This window comes from Aegilops tauschii, chromosome 7 (genome assembly GCF_002575655.3).
Source record: "Aegilops tauschii subsp. strangulata cultivar AL8/78 chromosome 7, Aet v6.0, whole genome shotgun sequence".
In the NCBI taxonomy this organism is placed as follows: domain Eukaryota; kingdom Viridiplantae; phylum Streptophyta; class Magnoliopsida; order Poales; family Poaceae; genus Aegilops; species Aegilops tauschii.
Window position 1 is genome coordinate 357,966,728 of NC_053041.3, and position 15,763 is coordinate 357,982,490.

Here is a 15,763-nt window from a genome sequence, read left to right on the forward strand (position 1 = left end):
CTTATGCAGGGTTAGGTCTCCAGACGAATTTGAACGTTTGAAGAATTTGCTGGAGACCTGAATTTGCTTGAAAGGATGCAACCTAATCATGAAGAAATGAATATTCATTTCTCATGTCGTTATACTGCTATATCTCTTGTACTGCTTGTGTGACGCCCGGATAGTTAAGCTACAGCAATGATACGTCTCCAACGTATCTATAATTTATAAAGTATTCATATATTATATTATCTATCTTGAATGTTTGATATGCATTTATATGTTATTTTATATGAATTTTATGATTAACCTATCCTATATACCTAAGAGATTCATCCCCACTATCATATTTATCTCTACAAGCTATCCACGTCACCAACCCGGCCATATCAACAAATTTTAACGTGGAATCGATTGAAGACGAGCAATCCCTTCGTTTATCATGGGTTCCGTTACCAGTGTAGGTATAAAATCGATGGAAGACGAGATGTCCCTCCCTTCCCAGCCGCATCACGCGGACCCTCTCTCTCAATTGGCAATAAAAAGCTACCGCTTCCGATCCCTCAAGCCTCAACAGATTGACCCCTCTCTCTCCCAAACGAAAAGGAACGCCAATTTTCTCCCCGGTGGCTGAGGGCCAATCTGGGCGCTCATCCGGCACGGCGGCTCGTCCGACTCAGCTCCGCAACTCCCCGGGATTCTCTCGGGATATGCCCCCTGGCCTGTGTGGTACTCTGGATCGTCGAGCCTCGAGACGGCGGCTGCAGTGCCCTGTTACTGCGTACTAGTAAAACGCCCGTGCGTTGCCACGGGCTTTTGGAAAAATTTAAGATGCTACTCACGGAGCTAAAATAACCAAGAATAATGCCATCTCAAGTGACTCACATCTTTTTCTTGACAATCAGCTAACACACATCATACTATCATACTATCGAAGCCTTCCCCACCTTCGACTATCAGTTGGCCATTCACAAGAGGGCGGCGGGCGCGGGTGCTAGACTTGGTCATGTACGGTGTTGCGGCAGCCGAAGATCGAGTTGGACATGGGGGTGTAAGGAGGGAAACAAGCACGCAAGGAGCAGCGGCATTGCGACGGGCAGTCGTGCCACGACCTTTACCTTTTCCCGGGCAACAGCCAGAGGCCACCATGCTCCTCGGCTCTCCCTCCTCTCTTCCATGCCTGGCAACAAGATGGGTGAGATAGAGAGGAGGCAACCAAGATGTTTTTCTATATGGCGACCAAGATGCTTTTGTTTACTCGTGCCACGGATTCCTTACAACCCCACCCTCGAGCGAAAAATTATCTCTTCTTTCCAAATTTATCTTCTTTTGCTGCTTGGTTTTTCATTATTCTCGTCAAACAAGAATTGCCTTGCTATATAACCTTGTCAAACTAATATCATACACTTTTATGGATCCACTAATATGAGTTCATCATTATTTCATTACTAAAAAGGATGGAACTCTAAAATGTTAAACAGCATGCTACACCAAATAATGTGAACTGATTGTATAATCAAACAATTTAATTCAAAATTATAAGATCTTAGGCATTTAATTACAAAACCAATGTGTTTGTGTTGAATGTTATGTTTGATCACTTTTGCAACCAAGTTCTTCTTGATATATGTACACCAATTTTAAAGCAAATGTAGAGTAGCAGAAACAACCATTTCTCCCCTTTTCCTTCTTCTAGAAATCCAGTAATAGACTAATGATATAGACTGCTCTGTTTCCTTTAGATGTAGGGTCCTCCTTAATTATGATGTAGGGTCTCGTCGGGCCATCGAAGCCCCTCTGTCGTCACTCCCTCCCCCATAACTACATCCTCCTCCTTGAGTCACCGCGCCAACCCCATCCCGCGTCAGTCTGAGCGCCCGACAGTTCCCGAGCGTTACTCACCCGGCCTCATGATGCGCGACTCCGTCACCAGCATATCACCAGCATGCCCTTGCACCACCTCATGCATGCCTCCTTCACCGACCAACAGCAGCCACGGACGAGGTCAACAGGCACAAGCCCTTGACCACCGTTGCGTGCGCTGCTTTCCCTGCAACAGTGTATCAATCTTCAAAATGGTGTATCAATTAGCTCTGGTGTTCTACTTATGGCTGAAAAAAATTGTCTTTGATTTTTTATTTTGACCCGATTGAAATTAAGTGGTTGCAATGAAAAAGGAAATTGAATTAGATTACTTCACTATCATACTACTAATCTATTCTAAGTAGATTCAAAGATAATATAATAGAAAGACTCTAAAGTATCAAATTCTTCAAAAACACACATATGAGAAACTTAGATAACTGTGAGCTCCAAATGCCTGAACAACGAATCAAAATTATAGAATATGCACAAGCATGAGCACAAAAACACAATTCATGGAGCCCAGGAAAGGTTTCATGGAGCAAAAATATTCTATTCTACATAATGATCTTTGCTCCTTGGGACTCATTTATACGGGTTTTTGCTTTGCTCTGACCTAGCATGCTAACCAGTCCCCCATATTTTTGTTTTAGCTCTTTATCTAGTTGTCCCCCCCCAGTTATTGTTCAACAAAAATGGCTTTATTATTTCTTCTCCAAAAAAAATCGTTGACAACAACAACCAACAGTCATGGATACATTTCCACTTCAAACATGTCGTTACTTGCCCGAGGTTGATGTAGAGGTCCTTGACGTCGCTCTTGAGCTCCTGGTTGCCATTCTCGAGGTCAAAGAACACCTACAGAGATATTAACCACCACAACCATTTCAAATCTTGACAAACCAAAACGAAAGAGCAATCCTATATATAGGGAAAAAACACATGAATGGCACAAAACCGGCGACGATCCTTGTTATAGAAACTAATATGCGCTCTATTTGGATCATATTTTGTTGAACAAATTGTTGCTTCAGTTCAGTACCAGTGCCACATCGATCTGTTTCACCTGATCAGTACTACAGGGTCTATCTTTGTGCAAAAAACTATAACGATGCTACGAACTTGTCGCTCTGCACCGGCTCAAAGGGCAACACGTTCCTGTCGAGGTCTGGTCCCCGGCCAGCCATTGCATGTGGAGCTGTCCCAGCCGACGCCGTCCAGGTGGAGCGTTGGTGACTCCCAGCCGAGGCCGGCCGCTTGATTTAGATGAGTTGATCCAGGTCCAACGCCGCTCCGACCTCCTCTTTGATGGGCTCCATGCCCTTATTGATGTGCCCATGCCAGTCTTAGGAGGCTGGGAGCTCAGCTATTGCCTGAATTACATGCCTGCTCACAAATTTAAAAACAGCTTGGCTAAAATCTCATATCACTTTCAGAATAAAACTTGATGAAACAGAGTTATGATAACAAAACCATGCAATGAACCAGGATTTTTGATAAATAAAATCAAAAGTACATGTTTTACTCCAACAAGCTATACTGCAATATTTCCGGTGACTCGGTTCTATCAGCACACTGATGACATAATAGATGCATTGTTCTAAGAAATAGGTACTCAGAACTGGAAATATTACCTATTTGGTAAGTGCAAGCTTCTGCCTATGGAAGTATGGATGCTTTCTATCCATCACCACAAATGAACAGAGAAACAGGGAGCAGAAGAACCCAAAATCGAGACGCTAAATGAGAGGGATAGGGCTCACAGAAAGGGTCTTCTCATTGCAGCAGCATCGACATTTGCTCAAGCCAAATCTCTCCGGAGTTGCCCACGCCTTACTCTTCGACCGACCAGACCTCCTCCAATGGTTGCCGTCAGCTCTCGCCTCCTCATGCACCCCCTTGTATTTTGTGCTTCAGCACTGAACACGAACAGAAGATTCAGCTAGTGATACTATAGATCTAACAATTGGGGAATCATATAAGTGAACTTACATCCATGCTTGACAGATCAAACCATTTCGTACCTCCTGGCAACAGTACCGAGCATCCCAAGAACCTTGCATATCATGTATGGAAGAAGAGTGAAACAGACAAAGATTTCATGACTGTGTAGCATTGGCAAGTCCCTTTTCCATGACTTCATCAATAACCGCTTCATATGTGTGCAATCCTTTGAAGTAAAGTGTACTTCCATCCTACATCGTCACCAAGAAAACATCACTTCAAGCAACAGAACGTCAACGCACCCGGATTCAGAATACACATACACTTTGTTCTAGCTGTAGAAATCTAATAGCACACTGATCAAAATTAGTGCAAGGACATATCAAACAGGTAAAAAAGATATGAAAGACTAACTTTATCCAAACAAACAGGAAGAGGAGCAATATAAAATGATGGGCCAGATCAAAGGGAGTTGGCTGTGGGAGAGAAGTGTCGATGATTACCACGATTCAGTTGCTAATCACCATCGAGGATCCCAACATCGACAAACCATATCGATTCAGGAAGAGCTGGAACAATTCGTGATAGTGCTGCATCAGCCTCCCCGCTGGATGTTTTTAGTGGGAAAATACAGTATAATATGTATATCTAGTCCAGCCTAATTCTCTAGTTAATGACCTCCTTTGTTTTGTTTTATCAGATTCTATTTTAATTTAGACAATTTTATTTTACATTCAGACTGTAGTTAATTGCCTCCTTTCTCCCTCTGTCCACACCATAGACAAGGATGCACTACCAGCTTTAGCGGCCAAAATCTGGATCTATTGAGTCAGCTTCATCACCCAGATTTTCTGAAAAAGAGCACGAAATCATAATACCATTATACAGCAGTTGAAAAAATTGTACTGGGCATGGGTCGTCTATTAGCTTGGCTAAGTATGGTGCCGTCCATTAGGCTAGCTTGATTAAGAAACTTTATACATACTACTATATATTAGTAGATGAGTTACATCTCGTAAGAAAACTAAGTTACAGGAATTGAAATCCACCACCGTAACTGTACATGTATATGATAGATGAGGCTTAGACATAAAACAACATTAATTTTATGTCAACAGGGAGGTTCACAGGTCATCTGGATTTCTTTCATTTTTGTGAATTGGCATGTCAAGTGGTCGGACCGTTCCCCGGACCCTGCGCAAGCGGGAGCGATGTGCACCGGGCTGCCCTTTGTGAATTGGCATGTCAAGCAGGAGTGACGTGACAAACTAATAAACATGTTCAGTGACGTATCACAAATGCAAGGTAAGAAAACAAAAAATATTACTAACCAAGTTTACTAACTATCATTTGAGTTTGCCTGCACTGGAGGAAATGTTGCAGTATGATTCCTTGAGTTAGAAGCAGATAAAGATAATTGATTATCCACTACAAAATCTCTAACCACTGCACACATGCAATGATGGTTAGTAGGAATACACAATTTTATGACCTGTAACATTACTACAAGGTTCGTTGGTCAATGTCCTTCCAGAATATGAACTTGAATTGTGTGGGTGCATATTATGACCTGTAAAAGAATGACACGGATCATCCACCATATAGATATCCATACATCTACCTGGATCCATTTATGACTGACTACGAAAGTAAATGTCACATAAAGGACAAGGAGCAGTACACAAAAACCTTTCAACAAGTATATGTATTTAACATAGGTGTATATTAAGTTATTAACTGCAGAGCAACTTGATAGCTAAGCAGCTATGCAAACTTGCTAACTTAAGTTTCTGTTAGCAAATGTTCGTACAGTTTCAGAAAACCTTGGGAGTAGTTGATAGGAGTTCATCTTGCTAATTACAAATATTCCAGACTACACTGCGAAAGGTGAAACTTGAATTACTAATACACTGGCAATCCTTTCAGTAATAAGATATGAACGAATAATCAGAAAACTAATATTTCCTTATTTCCTTGTATCAAGACAGCAGACTCATGACTTACCATGGTACAGAACATGAAACTTGTCAGCGTTAATTTTAAGTTAATAGGCAAAGCTCACAAGTCATCAAGATTTTATTTCTTTTGTATGTTCACCTTATAAGTATGTTCGCCTTATAAGTATCAAGAAACTTGTTTGCTAACCTGAATATAATTCTCAACTGATGGCTAAAATGGCAGGCAGAGAAAGAGCATATCTGAACAAAATACCTGGTAGAGCACCCTACAACAAACCTCCAAAATGATTAGCGGCATTCGATCATTTCATAGTGCCTACAGAAATAAAATCGAAATAGTAATCAGGACAAAATCTTTTTTGCAGAAGTGCACTCTAAATTCAGATATAACGTTTTCAAAAATCCAGTGATGCTAAAGAGGACATATCTTGCACATATTTGAAGAAGCCACCATCATCCCGTATTGGTCATGGCAGTGAGAAACAATCAGAAGTCCTAAAACAGAGTAGGATCTATTAGGGAAAATTTGAAAAGGTGTGTTAGTATGTGACCATAAAATAAGGTTGTAGACAGACCAGGAATACTCGTTTAGATCATCATAATTACACCATGTTGAATATGGTGTTTTTCCATGCTGGATTTTTTCTGACTCCTACCAAATATAAGAGAACCATCTCCATTACCAAGAAGCTTCTTGCTTTCTTTCAAGAGTATGTGTTCGACCCAAAGGAATTTTTTTTCGCATCATTATCGGAATCCACTCCCCTAATCGCCTTTCTCTGTATCTATCTTTAACATATTTGCTAGCCCTGAAATCTGTAGGGAAATTAGGCGCAAACTATGACAGAGAAGTGTGAAACACAGTGACAACAGAATTAGCTCACCCCTTCATACTGCTGTAGAGTAGAGTATTTATATATGATATCTGGTTAGTGTAGTAAGCTGATCTTTAATTCCAAAGGCAAGTGCACCATCGGCATGTGGTTCTGCAAAAATCATCACTGAAGCAATCATATCAGAAATCCATGAACTGTCATCTATACAACAAGAACAAGGAAAAAAGGACCACAAATGGGTATCCAACTCGGCCAGCAGTGGCGACCTTATACATTGTTCAAATCAACCTGCATATATAATAAACAAGAATATAATTTATTATAAACAAAATTATTAGCAGCCAACAGACACTTAATCTTTTTAGAAACTGGAAAGTTTGATTTCATAACATAAGTGTGTTCTTTCATGAGGCACAATATCTGAAGCATTTCAATCTATACTTCAAATAACAATAGCCAACACCGTGACTAATAGTATATCAGGGAAGAACATTAGGTTCATTTTTTTATGAGGCAACAAAAATATATGATAAATATCTTCCTGCGTATTAGCAACAGGAGGGATATAAATAAGCATACAAGTTGTACTCCAGCTTAGATTGCACCATACACCTCCATTAGTCATAAAATTTAGGAAAGTGCAGCCTGTTTTGACGATGGAAAATACAAAATCTTTGTAGTCAATAAAATCAATATATAGAGTGAAAAACGAGGCAAACTCATTCTGTAACTTCTTAAGCTTCAGCTCCCCGGATTTGTACTAAATCCCACCTCAACAGCCCAAAATTACGACCGCGTTGAACTGTTCCATCTCAACAGCCCAAAAATACTAAATCCCATCAAAAACTACATGTTGAACTGTTCCAAAGCACCATTAATCAGAACATGTACAAAGAAACAAAGGAGTGATCAACAGCCAAAAATAGGCTAAATTACGAACCTGAGAATCAGGTCATGGGGTTCAAGGGGAAACTCCTTCGCGCCCTGCTGGCGGGAGTTGAGCACGACCGTGGACTCACCAGGGTCGTCAGCTGCAGAACCTGCTGCTGCTGCTGCTGCTGCTTGACATCGCGCTCCTGTCCCTTGCAAAGTATTATTTTGAACACTCTGCGAAACGCCCGTCTGAATTTCCATGATGGCACGAAACTAAATGTAAGTAATATTGCTATAGGAAATACAGGAGTACTCGAAGAGTGCTCTGTTCATCTGATGGATTGTGCGTGTGCCAAGAGCCAGGCCAAGATGCACATTTAGTATGCATAGGAATAAAAAAAGAAACATTCTTTCAATTTCAATGGGATCCCTCGGGAAGTTCCTTTGTAGTAGAACATACATTTACTCGAAGATTTCCCTTTTACTTTTCGAACCAGGATGTAAAATCATTTTCAGCGTATTAGTTGTCTTTATCTTCTCCATCAGATCCAGCCACATATACATGAATGAACAAGTGCCGTAGTGAATTCTATAAATTACAAACTATTTGAAGGTTGAAGCGCATAAATCAAGTGATTGTTATGCGTGCAATTAGACACTGGAGCAGATGATGTACTACCCAAAGCCAAGCCTCACATCATTTGTAGAAACTGCAAGCCAAATCAAACAACAACAAAATTGAAGAGCACCATTTACCTCTGAATGGCAAGCATCCCCTCTTGAAAAAGCTGATCCAAGTTGTGGTAGCCCAAGAATCCACATGCGCTGTGGTGAAGAGGAGGTAGGTTGGCAGCCCCATCGCCTTGTCCACGTGCACCGCAGATCCTATGACACCGTCAGCGACAACACGGATCACCGGTAGAACTCTGTTCGTCCTTCCGTGCCTCCCGACAAGCTCCGACGCGTGGTGTCATGCTCGGAATGAGGGAGCTGGGCAAGCGGCCTATGCGTTGATACGGACGGCGGCAGCAGCGGCCCTGAGAAATTGCAAACATAACATATTACAAAATGGAAGGCAATATAGTAACACCCATATTAGCATCCTGACACATGGAACTGGGAAATTGAGGGACATGTACAGTAGCTACAATACCATACTTACCAGTCAGATTAGCATAACCCACCAGTCAGATTAGCATAACCCACATCTATCTAAATGACAAGAAATTTAGGCTAAAATACTTTAGGATAAACTGGAGACATTAAAAGATAGTTCTGCAAGGCTCACCTTAAATAGCAGTACTTACGAAGCAAGATAGCATGTCTTGAAGATTCATCTTGTATGCACCTAGTAGCAGATATTCCGAACATGTACCGAAAACATACAGAGAGAACTGTGAGTTGCATATTCCTATAGGTAAATGCAATGGCTTACAGTACAAAACATGTGTACTACCGTCAATGCTATCTCCAGAAGGTGTTGCATTGCCAATGTGTTAGTGATAACGCATAGCAATATTAATAAAGGCATACAACAAGAGGAAAACGAGGAGAAGGCCGGGGTACACTCCTCCATGGATCTGGCAGCAACGACTGTGGCTACCTCGCTGGCGTCGTCGGCGGTGGCCGGGAAGCTCCGCCGGTTGTGGCCACGGCCAGATCCGGGGAGCACGGTGACGGGAGGTCGGGGAGGGAGAAGAACGGCGGTGGTGGAGGTCCCCTTCCGTCGATCTAGCGACGTGCAGGATCCATCCGAGAGGAGGTCGATGGAGGTGAGGGCCGGCCGGCTTCGGCGATTGCGGACCTCGGCGGCGACCTGGAGGCGGCGGTGTGTCACAGTCGCAACCTGGAGGCGGCGGCTCCTCTCGGTCCTCAGCCGCAGCGGCTAGTCTCGGATCTCGGTGGCGGCTCCTCTCGGTCCTCAGGCGCGGCGGCTACTCTCGGACGTTGGCGGTGGCGCTGTGACCTGCAGTTGCGTCAGGAAGAGGACGGCGGCGGCGTTTACTCTCGAGGGGTCGAGAGGAGCCGCGTTTGGTGTCGGGTGGGTTTTTCGGGTGCGTGTGTGCGGGGTGGAGATGTGACGAAAAAAACCAATGAAAAAAAACCGGACGAAAATGATGGGACGAAAAATAAACCCGGAACGCGGACTACCAACTGAGACATTAGGAGTAGAGATACTCATCTCCCGTCTATGTCTTTGTTCAGTCCAAGGTAGTAGCTCCAACGTCGGGGAGTTTGGTTCTGGTTGGTTCCACCGGAATCGGATCAACCACTCATGGGATCTGACTTTGGAGCTGGCTTTGTTTTCAGCCTCACTGGTGCGACGCCGGGCAGGGACTCAGATCGGCCGACAACACGATCAACTCACGCGTCAGGAGTGTGCCGCTATCCTGCTGCCTAGGAGCGCCCAACCTCGGCTACCTCCACTACTCCCGTGTCCCAGCCATGTCATGTCCCGAATAACAACAGCTTACAGGAGATGACAATCACAGGAAATTGGCGATGAGTTACAGCGAGAGAAGGAGATGGTGAAAGTTCAGATTTATTTTAGGTTTTTTTCTTTGATGATGATGATAATACAGAGTCCGGTTGCCCCCTTTTTGCAGTACTACACACTCACTTTCAGTGACCTAGAAGAGCACACAATGCAACGCTTGCACAACACAAGTCTATCCAATAGAGTCTCTAAGTGATGCTGTAGTTTCTAATCTTTAATTTATTTTTGTTCACTGTTCATGACACACAGGTGGTGCTTGGACAGGGGCATCAGCTTGACATGGATGTTCTTCCATTTTATGTTCTGTTGAATTTAGTAATCGATGGTTTTGTGCTCTATATTCTTATTTGAAACCGTTGGCTCAAGTTCGCTACATGTCTGATGGTGTGTGTTGCAAAATGCCTACTATCTGCTAAATTTATAAGGTGAGTATGTTTCTCTCTTTTGTACTATTTAGAATATTTGCCAATTAGCTAGCACTATCTTTACTCGGTCTACCCAAACATATTTCTGCAATATTCAAGATTTTTTTTTTGCAATGATTGGCCAAGTTAGTTCCCCCATCGGATTTCATCAACTAGATCAAGTAAAATTACACAAATTCATGACAACAACTCTTTTTTATGATGTTAACTCGAGTATAGCACATGTATTTTTTTCCCAAATATTTACTCATGGCGTTTTTTATATGACATCCATCTGATATTTCCGGCATCATTAAGATTGAATTGGAGGGGAAAACAAATTTGGCACACCAGCATTTTTTTGTCATTTGAGGTCTTTAGGCCATGTGTCTGTCATTCGAGTTTTGAAGGTTTCTGATTAACTTTAGGAAGAACATTTAGTGATTGGAGCGCTTGGCATGAGCGGTCCGCTATCTCAAAAAACAATCAAAATTTAGTGATTGCAAAGTTCTACTTATGCATGCATGGAACATCGACAAATGTAACAATACTCCTTTTATTGTTATTTAATGCAGAAAATCTGTAAATATTGTATCTAAATATGGTCTAGATTGTTACAACTTATGTGAACATCTAATCAAGTGGTTGAGATAATGTTATGAAAATGAAACCTTTCAGCCTAACCTCATGGTTGTACATGAAAAGTCAGTTGTCATCATCATGAAAAAATTAGGTGACTTGTATTTAACAAACATTTTTCTACTATACAAAAAATCCAATTTGTAATATGTATTTTTAGTTTTTTATATATTATTAATCCAAATATTTCATACAACCAAATCTTATTGAAATATATTGCAACATATTCCCGCCGCAACGCGCGGGGTATCATCTAGTTAACCTAGAGCCCAGTGCCAGTTTCTGTTTTTTCCTTGTTTTTGAGTTTCGCAGAAAAGGAATATCAAACGGAGTCCAAATGATCTGAAAATTTACGGTGATTTTTTATGGACCAGAAGAAGCCCCCGAAGCAAAAGAGTTGGGCCAGAAAGGCCTCCACAAGGTCGGGGGGCGCGCCCTACCCCCCGGGAGGGTGCTCCAACCTTGTGGGCGCCTCGTGGACCCCCTGAAACTAACGCCAAAAATTCCTATAAATACAGAAACCCCCGAAAAGGAACCTAGATCGGGAGTTCCGCCACCGTAAGCCTACGTAGCCACAAAAAAACCAATCTAGGCCCTCTCTGTCACCCTGCCGGAGGGGGCCAACATCAACGGAGGCCATGGAGGAAGAAGCCGGAGGGGTCACCATCGCCATGGAGGCTAAGGACCAGAGGAAGAACCTTTCCCCATCTAAGGGGGAGACCATGGAGGAGGAAGCACAAAGGGGAGAATCGCTCCCCCTCTCTCTTGGTGGCACCGGAGTGCCATCGGGGGAACCATCGCCGCGGTGATCGTCTTCATCAACATCACCATCATCATTACCATCCTCATCTCTTTTACGCGGTCCACTCTCCTGCACCCGCTGTAATCCCCTACTTGAACATGGTGCTTTATGCCACATATTATGATTCAATGATGTGTTGCCATCCTGTAATGTTCTGAGTAGTTTTCCTTTGTCTTTTGGGTTGATTGACGATATAGATTGGTTTGAGTTGTATGTTTTATTTTGGTGCTGTCCTATGGTGCTTTCTGTGCCGCGCACACATAAAGGATTCCCGCTGTAGGGTGTTGCAATACGTTCATGATTCGCTTATAGTGGGTTGCTAGAGTGACAGAAGCTTAAACCCGAGTAAGGGGGTTGTTCCGTATGGGATAAAGGGGACTTGATGCTTCAATGCTATGGTTCGGTTTTACCTTAATGGTCTTTAGTAGTTGCGGATGCTTGCTAGAGTTCCAATCATAAGTGCATATGATCCAAGAAGAGAAAGTATGTTAGCTTATACCTCTCCCTCATATGAAATTACAATAATGATTACCGATCATGTTAACAATTGCCTAGGACAATTCTGCACACCGACCCATCATTATTCCACACTCGCTATTTATAATATATAGTAATATATTCTAACTTTATGACAACATCACCTACTTTTATATTTTAGTTCTCCGATATCATGCAAAGTTATCCTCTTCATACCCACAACGTAGTTTTATTTCTCGTTTCTAATTAGAAGCAAATGTTCGGTGTACGTAGAGTCGTATCAGGCAGATAGGACTTCAGAGAATATTGATCTTACCTTTAGCTCCTTGTGGGTTTGACACTCCATACTTATCACTTCCACCTTTGGAAAGTGCTACGATGATTCCTTGCACTTGAAGATTATCAAGCAACCCTCTACTAGTGATGCCACGTCACCACAATTACTGTTGATAAACTCGCGCAAACCCCGTTCAAATTCAAATTCAAAGTCAAGTCAAACGGTAAAAGTTTTCAAACATTCAAACTAAAATGTTCAAAGTGTGGCAAATAATCTCTAGTTATTTGTAATGTTGAAATCCATATTTTAAAAGGTATTTAAATGCCCTTAAATGAATAAAACAGGGGCTTAAACAATTATTAAATGTTTCTAAATACTAAAAAAATATAAAACTATTTAATTGATGTGCCAAATACTAAACAAATATAAAACAGGGGACTCACCCAAGCCGGCCCACCTAAACTCCCCTCCCCCGGTCGTCTTCTTCTGTTCACGACCGCGCCCGAACAGGGGCGCGTCCCCGTCGAACCACCTCGCCGGCGCCGTCCCGAGGGGATAAGGGCGACAGCTGCGCCCCCTCGATCCCCTCTCCTACTCGATCCCAGCTTCCCTCGCCCTCTCCTCCTCCCTCGCGCTCCAGATCCACCCGAGCCCAAGCGCCGCCATGGCTACGCCGCCGCCGTCCGCATAGCCACGGCCGCCTCCTCGCCTCTCCGACCTGTCCTCTCGCTCCACCTCCATCAGCTATGCCTCCCCGTCAAGCCGCGCTGCGCTGGACGCCCCCGAACACCGTCCCCGACGCCGTCTTCCTCCTCTGCACCGCCATCGCCATCGCTGGAATCCGCCATCCCCGAGCCTCCCCCGAGCCCGCTGTGCACCCCTACACGCGCAACATGAGGCCCTCATCCGATTCCCCCACTTCCCTCATCGAATCCATCGCCATATGCCTCCACCACCGCACGCCCGGTTCTCTATGGGGGCTCGTGCTCACCACCACTCCCGCTGTGCTCCCCTGCGCCCCTGCGTGCATCGGTCGCGCCCTCTGGACGCCACCGCCTGCACATGGCTGCGCGTCCCTGGCCCCGCCTCGGCGTGCCGTGGCACGCCCGTAGCCTCCCTTGCCCGCGCTCGCCCGCAGCCGCCGCTGCCCGCTGTTGCTTCGCGCTGCTGCGGCTCATGTGCTGCTACTAATCAAGCTGGTCGCCACTGTTTTTGCTGCTGCTCAGCCGCCGCTACTGCTGAAGCCCGCCATCGCCTACTGATGTTGTTGCATTTGCCCTGCTGCTTTGTTGTTCTGGGGGCGTCGGCCGGGGGAGCTGCGGCCACGGTGCACTCTCCTCGCCAGCCGCCGCGGGCGTCGGCCCGTCATGACGACGCTTGTGATAACATCTCCATAGCGTCGTCCGACCCGCGGACCCTCCGCGACCAGCGCCAGGTTCTTCGGGAACGAGCTCACGAAGACGCTCGGACCACCATCGAGCGCCGGCGTGAAACGCGCCACCAGTCGGACAAGCGGGCGGGACCCGCTATGGACCACCCAGCACCGGGGGGCTCCGGCGGCCTACCTCTATCTTTTCACCCGTCCAACCTCTATCTTGTTCAACCTTCGAGTATTACCCTCTGGTATCTCGAGAATAACACGGAACCACATAACTCATGAGTTCTTCATCAACTATTATTTCTCGCCGATTCCAATTTTTCCACGGGTTCTGAGTTACTAGACATCGAGAACGCCGATAACTGATTCGAGCCTACAGTTTCCTTTCCATTGTTTTGTTTAACCTTTCTTGTAACCTAACATATCTGAGCAGTGATAATTCCCTGCTTATGTAAACACCTCAGTGTACAAACTCTGTCAGTAAGACCTTGTTACTATTGTTGATGACATTCCGGTAGCCACCGATGGACGAGAACTTTGCATATTGGTCCGCCTCGCCTTGCGAGCAGGAAAATGGTTCTCTTCTCCCTCGCCCTTGGTACCAACGTCGTTGCCCACATAACTGACAGGCTATCCTCTGACTTGCCTTGCTATCATGATCGTGCAAATGTTAGCGCCTTCCTGCTTTTAACCCACATGGTGGGCCCATTACCCACAGTTCCACAGGATCAAACCTAACTCTCTTGTACACCCCTGTTCCAAAATTCTTCCTCGCACTTGGCTTCGTATGTAAATCACGAGCCACCTTCCTAGTGATCTATTATGGTATCAGACGCAATACTTATTCCCTTTGCTCTGAACCCCCTTTACCCTTTGTTTCAGGCAACGAACGATTGCCTACCCGCTTTAAGCTTCTTATTGCACCTCCTTACCTTGCTCCCGATGACTTTCTTGAATTTCAACTTGAGAGATGCCTCTATGCCACGTTCACTGAGATAGCCCCCTGGTACCTATCTTGTGTTGAGCTCCGTCCTTCCTGAGTCTTTCCCCCTCACTCCACCCCTTAAATCTCGAGATGAGATTTCTTGTAGTGGAGGAGAATTGTGACGCCCGGATAATTAAGCTACAACAACCCTCTACTAATGATGCCACATCACCACGATTACTGTTGATAAACTCGTGTTGATTCAAAGCCCGTTCAAATTCAAATTCAAAGTCAAGTCAAATGGCAAAAGTTTTCAAACATTCAAACTAAAATGATCAGAGTGTGGAAAATAATCTCTGGTTATTTTTAATGTTGGAATCCATATTTTAAAAGGTATTTAAATGCCCTTAAATGAATAAAATAGGGGCTTAAAACAATTATTAAATGTTTTTAAATACTAAACAAATATAAAACTATTTAATTAATGTGCCAAATTATTTGAGGCGGTGGCATGCTTACTAATGCTAATTTAGGGACTAGTTGTATTTTTACAAAAACTAAAATAAAAGGAAACAGAGAAGATAAAAGAAAAGGAATTTGGAAAATAAGTGAAAAAAGGAAACCCACCCCCATTGGGCCTCACCCAAGCCGGCCCACCTAAACCCCCCTCCCCTGGTCGTCTTCTTCTGTTCACGACCGCACCCGAACAGGGGCGCGTCCCCGTCGAACCACCTCACTGGCGCCGTCCCGAGGGGATAAGGGCGACGGCTGCGCCCCCTCGATCCCCTCTCCCACTCGGTCCACGCTCCCCTCGCCCTCTCCTCCTCCCTCTCGCCCTCGCGCTCCATATCCACCCGAGCCTGAGCGCTGCCATGGCTACGCCGCCGCCGTCCGCCTAGCCACGGCCGCCA

The 15,763-nt window shown here is 44.4% G+C and overlaps 2 long non-coding RNA genes across 4 annotated transcripts; one reads left to right on the forward strand and one right to left on the reverse strand.

Annotated features, from left to right (window-relative positions):
* Window positions 1-474: 474 nt before the first annotated feature.
* On the forward strand, window positions 475-10,290 carry LOC109733317 (uncharacterized). Its single transcript, XR_002225599.4, has 3 exons — window positions 475-760; window positions 9,628-9,664; window positions 9,764-10,290. It is a non-coding gene; the product is annotated as an uncharacterized lncRNA (long non-coding RNA).
* Window positions 2,813-9,496, reverse strand: LOC109733315 (uncharacterized). Of its 3 annotated transcripts, none has more exons than XR_012188900.1 (14): window positions 9,057-9,496; window positions 8,742-8,801; window positions 8,210-8,490; window positions 7,521-7,702; window positions 6,629-7,438; window positions 6,320-6,560; window positions 6,177-6,239; window positions 5,998-6,060; window positions 5,118-5,356; window positions 4,583-4,637; window positions 4,290-4,355; window positions 3,867-4,037; window positions 3,606-3,761; window positions 2,813-3,228 (listed from the first exon to the last, which is right to left on the reverse strand). It is a non-coding gene; the product is annotated as an uncharacterized lncRNA (long non-coding RNA). The 3 variants fall into 3 exon arrangements; XR_012188898.1 differs by having other exon boundaries at window positions 3,835-4,037; XR_012188899.1 differs by having other exon boundaries at window positions 3,835-4,037; window positions 5,279-5,356; window positions 8,210-8,456; window positions 8,761-8,801; window positions 9,057-9,470.
* Window positions 10,291-15,763: the final 5,473 nt, after the last annotated feature.